The sequence below is a fragment of the Fundulus heteroclitus genome, chromosome 24 (genome assembly GCF_011125445.2).
Source record: "Fundulus heteroclitus isolate FHET01 chromosome 24, MU-UCD_Fhet_4.1, whole genome shotgun sequence".
Classification (NCBI taxonomy): Eukaryota; Metazoa; Chordata; class Actinopteri; order Cyprinodontiformes; family Fundulidae; genus Fundulus; species Fundulus heteroclitus.
In genome coordinates, this window is record NC_046384.1 from 9,260,286 (window position 1) to 9,268,077 (window position 7,792).

The window sequence follows — 7,792 nt, forward strand, 5'->3', positions numbered from 1 at the left end:
AATGACCTGGTTTTATTAAAACCAATTTATTATTGGTTTTACCTCAAGTGAATCTGACTGACATCAAATTAATTCCAACATTTCTAAAAACTTTATCTCTTAGCTTTAGCCGTGTTTTGCAATTAGACTGCAAAAGATCAGATATATCTCACAAGAGTAAATTATCAGTTCAGAGAAAGGTACAACAAATTCTCTGGATCACCGAAGTTGGTTCTCAAAATTCTGAGGCAATGTGGGACGACGGCATCATTAAAAAATACCGTTACAAGCATATAGTCCAAATCAGCGTAATCTCGACAGTTTTCAGCATAACGTCATGTTAGTGCTAAAATGCGCTGGTGAGAACCCCACAATTATCTGTAAACAAAGCTTTGAGAAAAGTTGTTGCACTCTACGTTCTGCACATTATCAGTCTGGGTTTGCTTCCATTGAATCCGTTTGGGGAAAGGCGGGACATTCAGCAGATCTGTCCGAGCTGATTGGACGAAGAAACTAGTGCCTGCCTACCAAAGGTTGGTTTTAGCCAATCACGGTATCAAATTAGAACATAAGCATTCGCCCACATCCCGAGAACCCACAAGAAGTTCCACTAATCAAGATGTTTCTTGCTGTTCTTCTTTCAAAGACGAAAATTGTGGATTGTTACAAAACGAATGCGATAGCAGCGCAGCCAGCGTGCGTCCTCCTGCCGCTGCCATGTTTTCTGTTTGGTTCAGCTGTGGCCTCGGCAAGCTCTTGCTTTCGTCATACCAGTATGTCCCGCCTTCTTAAACCACAGTGCCTGCAATGTGATTGCCCAACGTTTTTGGTTGGGACACAAAGGTTGAATCCGGAGTGAGGTACAAGATGGATTCTTGTGTGTTTGTGAACGCACAAATACTGCGAGAGTTCATCTTGCAGGCAAGGTTAGGGTTGTTGTCCTGCCTTAAACTTTGCCTTTACCTTTGAGTTTTTTTTGGCAGACCTGACCTTTTCTTTCTGTGTGGAGAGGAGAGGAAAGCTGAGGCCATACAGGAGGCTGCAGCGGCCAAAATATTGCAGAAATGACCAGAAATCTTTATGTGTTTGACGATAATTGAGTGAGATTCCATGTTTGTTAGTGGATTCCAGGGGCGATTCTAGGATCTGATCTTTAGGGGTGCTCAGCCCCCAGTGTTGACTGTGATTCCTGGCATGAACAACAGGCTTTCCACTTTTATTCCAGATGTAAGATTCTTTTTAAGGTTGACACATTTTTTAGCTAAAGCTCGTCAAACAAGCTACAATATAGGCCCATCCAAAAGCAGAGACAAACAGATTGAAATGTTTTCACTCGATAAAACCTTGTGCATTTGTAAAACCTGCATGATGGCAACAGTTAGACTAGCTATATTGATAAAAGTGAGGAATCATTTCCCTAAAGACACAAAACTAAGTTAGCTTTCTTGAAATTCAATTTTCTCTGGCTTAACAGAGCAAAACATGGTAGCCCACAAAAACCTTTTGCTGTGCAGTGTTTGTCAGCTGGCTGAAAAAAGGGCTGATACTACTACACTTTCCTTATTATCGTATTGCTTTGCTTACAAGAGAGACAAATTTAGCAGTTTGAATATATACCCAGTTGTGGAGAAGCATATATATATATATATATATATATATATATATATATATATATATATATATATATATATATACACACCATTAGATATGCGGTCTCATATAAGACATAAACCTGCCATATATTATGGCAGTCTCATGACCGGTCCATGTCTTCTGTCAAGTCAATTGCTAATTAGTTAATAAATCCCTACACATTTCCTTTATGAATTTGCATACTGAACTTTGTCTTTTTTAAAACTCAGATTAACAGAAATAGTTTCCTTATTAGGAAAAAAAACCATACAGTTCAGATTTAACTTTTCAGACAGGCATTCTGAATCCACGACTGCATCTACTGAGCTCATGTTTAAGAAACAATTAATTAGAACAGCTGAATGACACACTCTAGATGCTGTTTGTTAACGTTTAAAGCATCACCGGATCTGATGACCGTCGAATTGGGACTTTTTTTCCATTTGAACTACCAGCAACAAAGACAGACGGTAAATATGTGCCTATTAAACCAAATATAGTCACAATGTGTCTGTTGTCTATCCTGTATTTTCTTTTGAAGATATATAAATGCACAGAGATAAACCCAACCCTTATTTTTTTTATCTATACTCTCTCTGCTTGAGCACCCCTAAAAATGGCCTAAATACGCCACTGGTGGATTCCAATTTGCTATGTTGAATCCCGCAGGATTGAATTTACCAATCTTGTTCGATACTCGTCCGATTAAACCAGTGAAAAACCTTTGGACCACAAATGCAACAAAGCATCACCTGTAGTGCATAAAACACACGCAGTGAGACTGGAGCAATGGCCGCATCATGCTGTGGGACTACTTTACTCCAGGTAGTTGTTGTTTCCCCCCAGTATGTAAACAGATTTAATCTGGTTCATCCAAAACCTTAAGCTCCTTGCTAGCTTCCCTTGTGCAGGTGAAGATTCTCAGTCATCCAGGTCATGGTCATTACAAAATAAGTAAAAAACAAAACAACTGGACTTGTTTTCCGTAGTTTGAAGACGTTTTGCTTCCTATCCAGGAAGCTTTCTCAATTGAAAAAGTCTGGAGTAATGTGGAGTATCAAGTTGCCACCTAAGGTTGGTTTTAAAAACCAACCTTAAACAGAGGAGGGGGCCTTAGGTTCCAACTCTCAAAAATTTACAATCCAGCTATAGGGTTCATTCCGGCCAATCATCACCTCAGTTCTCATCCTCATATGGGTGATCAAAACATCGTTCCTTTAAGCCAGGCCAATAACAACCCTAACGACTCCCCGTTACAGAGGAGTGGACCAGTTTCGGTTCAATCTGCTGGCTTAATGACTTTAACGACCGCCCATTACTAAGGGGTGGACCTGTTTCTGTAGAAATTGCATGTTATATAAGCCATTACAAGGCCTTTGTTTGGCAGTGGTATAAAGCTTGATGCTCCACATTACTCCAGACTTTTTGAATTGAGAAAGCTTCCGGGAGAGGAAGCGAAACGTCTTCAAACTATGGAAAACAAGTCCAGTTGTTTTGTTTTTGACTTTTTTTGGAATAGGTTCCCTGGTGTTTAACCATGCATCTAAACGTATTAAGGCAAAAATGTATTGCTTATGTCAACATGTCTCTTTTCCTGTCTGACTCGTGACTTTCCCGTCAAATCGCTGCGTATTTCTGACCAAGATAGGCCAGAAGTCTACCTTGGTCAGAACTACGCAGAAACAGTAGTAACATAGAACCGACCCCGGTCTGCCCAGCACCTTTCACTTCAACCGGACGTAATTGCTACAATGCGTTTTTCCGTCGGATCAGACGTTAATTCGGATCTGGAGTGTTTCAGCCCTTATTCCGCACAATCATTTCACTGCAGGATGGTATTTTTCTTTCCCACAGCAGAGTTTGTTGTGCAGATCCTATGTGACATTATTCAGACTCATTTATTATGGTCTAATTTGGGGAAAAAAAGCATCTCAGCACTTTCCATCTTTTATAAAAATGGCCAAGTACATTTATTGAAAGTGAGCTCAGTCAATATTTCTTGTAATCTAATTTATTAATACGGCGTAGCTCCTTGCTCTGGACTGTAATCAGCTTATACAATACATTTCTAGTAAAGTGTCTCCTTATGAGTCTCTCTCCCTTTCGTTTCTTGTTTTTTAACTGGACCTCAGGACTTTGTATGTATATTCAACTCAGTTTCCAGAGCCTCTGCATCACTGTCACATCCCAACTTCACGTTGTTTCGAACCAACTTCAACTCTCAGCTTTCTCTCAGATTGTCTCATCCTGCCTGCTTGGAGAAAATCTACTGAAACCTGGTAATTAAGTTATGATTGATGGATTAGAGGGCGGAGGGACCCAGATTGCAGCTCTTTAGAAGCAGGAAAACTGAGGAATACGTCAGTGAGAGCAAACTCACAATAACATCATTAGACAGCTAAATTACAAAAAGGAAAATGAGCACAACTTGCAGTAATTTGTCAAACCAAACCTAAGTCCCTTAAGAGATTTAGCTTTATTCAGCCGAGTAAAAAAAAAAAAAAAAAACAGAAAAAAAGGAATCGATAGCAATGTTCTCACTAACAAAAGCACACGCAGCCCTGATGGAAACGTGTGAAAGCGCGTCGCTTGTTGTGATACACCAATCAGCTAAAACATTAAGCCCACCTGCCTTGGGTTGTGTATGCCGCCCTGAGGCAGGAGCTGCAGCCCGGTGAGGCGTGCTCACAGGAACAATAGTGCAGCTTGTTCCGCCACGGCAGGCGTAGGAACTGCCATCTTGGGAGTTCGGCTGCGAGCTGTGACTGAATTTATGTCTTTCTTTTAGGCGCATTAGAACCTCTTTGCTACATTACATTCTTCCTACGTTTCAGACCAAAAATCTTTTCTGCAAACAAATGAAACCCCCTTGGACTTTGACGGCGACAACAAGCCCTCCCCAAGGCTCGGTTATAGAAACGAGTATAATTACAAATGTTATGGTTAGCATTGAAACCACAATTAGTTAAAATAATTGCTTTTGGGAGTTAGAAAAAAAAAGTATTTGTTTTAGTTGAGGAATAGCAAATTGCTTTGAAGAAAAGGAGAAAAAAAAAACATTAAAATGTCAACATTACAGAATAAACAAATCTACAAAATAAATTACTTAGAAATAAGAAAAAGTAGTGACTGATAATATGATAAAGGAGCCATGACAACAAATGTAATTTTTCTGAGGTTTTGGGGTTATAAGCAGGAAGCACATGCTACTGAAGCCGCTGAACGCATCGGTCACCGCATTTTCTGGACCATAAGGCGCACTAAATATTCTTCCAAAGTGTGTAATATCACTCCTTCACGTCCACAGCTCTCTACCTGTCTCTCTCTGGAGGACAGAGTAGTTGGACTACACTGCCCTGTTTCTAACATAAGGCCAAAATAAACGTAATTTATATATTGCATTTTAACTTACTAGGTTTATTGTTGCTAGCGCGTACTCCGGTTGCTTAAAGGCTCCCATATACTTAGGCGTACTGTACGCTTACTGTGAGCTGCGCAGACGTTTTACCCTCCATGGTCGAGCGTACTTATGCCTACATTTATTGTGGCAAATTCTTACAATTCCCAGACTTTCTGCTAGTGGGACGAAGCGGCTGAACGGATGGTATAATATGTGATTAGCTAGCTGAGAACCTAGAGCCATTTCTTTTCCAGCAGGCTCCCACCTGTCAGTGAGAACAGAGAGGGACTGTGATGCTGCGTCCTGGAGAACGCCTGCTTGGAGCATCTCAGTGTATCGAGCTCAGTGTCACATAGAAAACAGTTCAATGTGAAAACTTCTGGGCTCCAAGAAGTCGTAAAAATGTAGCTCTGCACATAACTGTACCTGCAAAGTGAGCTACACCTGAGTATGTGAGGGCCTTTACATGAATGCACTTTTAGTTTCGACATTACAGTCAGGCAGTCTTGTAGACAGCTCAGGAGTCCTATCAGTTAGTGACAGAGTGTACCGTAATGCTCCTAATATCCATTGACTGGAGCGGCTTTGTTGCTAACCAAAGTTGTACTTACACATTTTAACAGATTGTACCACATAAAATCAGTCAGTAAGCACAACGGTAATCATATATATCGTGCACCGGATTATAAGGTTTACCATTAATTTGTTTTAGAAAATTGAAGGATTTGAAGTGCGTCTTATAGTCCGAAAAATACGGCACAAAAAAGGGGGAGCTGCTCTGTCTGAGGAATAAAAAAAAATGGATCAAGTTTCCACTCATTGCTGAAGGACGAGAAAAACACAGAAGAGTTTATGAGGACTTTACTGAAGGGTGTTTCCTGTGGGGGAATTCAAGATGTGGTTTTTGAACAAAAGGATTAAAAGTAAAAACTTCTGCAAAACTTCTTACCGGTTTTACAAATTTGTAGCCGATCAGAGTGAAGTCAACTAGGAAGAGCTGCGTATCATTCCCACTACGAACCCTTTTACTGAGGAGGGACATTTGGTCTGACAAAACAACAAGCTGACGTTTTAAATGAACTGCAGCAGTTGCATATGCTGCAATATCGACTTCGTAAAATGGTTTATACAGTGATGTCATGGCTCCTTTTAAAATAAAAAAAACTAACGCCTACGAGCAGCAAATCCCTTCCTGGGTTTTGATCTGTCCTAAAATCCAAAAGTCTTCCCACAGAAATTAATTAAATCTGCTTTTCTTTGTAAAATGCTGCCTCTGCATCACTTCACCCCTTTTGCCATTTCAAACCTTTTACTTAGCCTTTTGTTTCTTATCCAATAAATTTACTTTCCTTTTGAGGTTGTTTAGCCTTAAAAATGTTCAATTTTGGCGATTTATTGATTCTGCCTTTTGGTGTGGATGCAGAAATTGAAGTGAGCTTTCAATTAAATAAATAATTGATTATTCACAGTTAATGATCTGAAACTTTTAAGTGTAACAAAAAAAGCTAAAGGAAATCATTACTCTACGTTCAATTAGAGACTAGAATATTTAATGAAATAATCAACACCTTTTGCTCTAATTCAAAATAAATATCAGGATTGCTGCATGAAAATGTTTCGTTAACATTGTAGTTTGGGCTGTTTTTGGTGCGTAGGATATTATACGTTGAAATTGTTAATGTCAGAATAGATCCAGAAGGAAATTGGGCATAATACAGTGCGGCTCTAAAATGGGTCCTTTATATTTATGTGTTAAAAGCTCAGCGTTTTTGCTGACTGCATATGAAAAGCAAAAACATTTTTTACAACAAAGCATCTGTTGATCTAATTTATTGCCCATTAGGATAATTTAAAGTAAAAACACATACAACGTTTGGCACTTAAGGAGCTCCAACAGGCTCAGTTAATCCATCTGAGAGTTGCCGTTTCCAGAGAAAAATGTCTCTGCCGTCCCCCGTACTCTCAGCCATGTAATTTATAAGTAGCCGAGCAGATGCAGGACACCATACTCTTGTCTGCACATTCTGTGTTTTTGCAAATATTTTATGCAGTTGCCTGAACCAGATTACATCAAGCGATTTGCCTGAATGTATCCCTTGCAGACACGGAATGAGCAATGAAGCGGCTCCTGCCTCGACGCTAACGTGCAGATTTCCCTGAGCACCGCTCACAAATTAGAGCCGCTGAACGGCTGAGAAATTACACTTTGTTTCTACAGTCATGTTGCACTCTTGTTAAAGCTAAGCCCAAATTCTATAATAGGTGTGTCACGCAGAAATGAGGTTTTGTTTTGTGTTGAGGAGAAAAGTGGCGCCTGAAGTGATTACTGACTCAGCAAAGACCTGTCACTCAGTCGCTGGTTTAGATTCGCACAGTAATGCTACAGGGGTGCCAGGAAGAGGCAGAACAAAGCTTCACAGTGGCAAACCAACTGTGTTCCCCGATGCCAACAGGGTATCTATTATCACAAGTTTACATCCATCAACGTGGGCAACCAGCTCATGATTTGGTTCCTTCTGTCCTATTCCTTACAGGCTGGCGGAGGGGCTGGTGTCTATCTCCATCTGTCCTTGGGCGAGAGGCAGGGTACACCACATATGCTAAACATAAATATAAAAACAAGGACTGGCTCCACAAGTTTTGATCTAACTTATACATTCAGGTATAAATAAATATACACCCCTCTAGTATTTAAATAAATGTCCCTTAGCAAGAGAAGGCAGACATGTTTTGTAGCCATCAATAAGGTATTATCATATTTCTTGACCAAGTATTGGACCG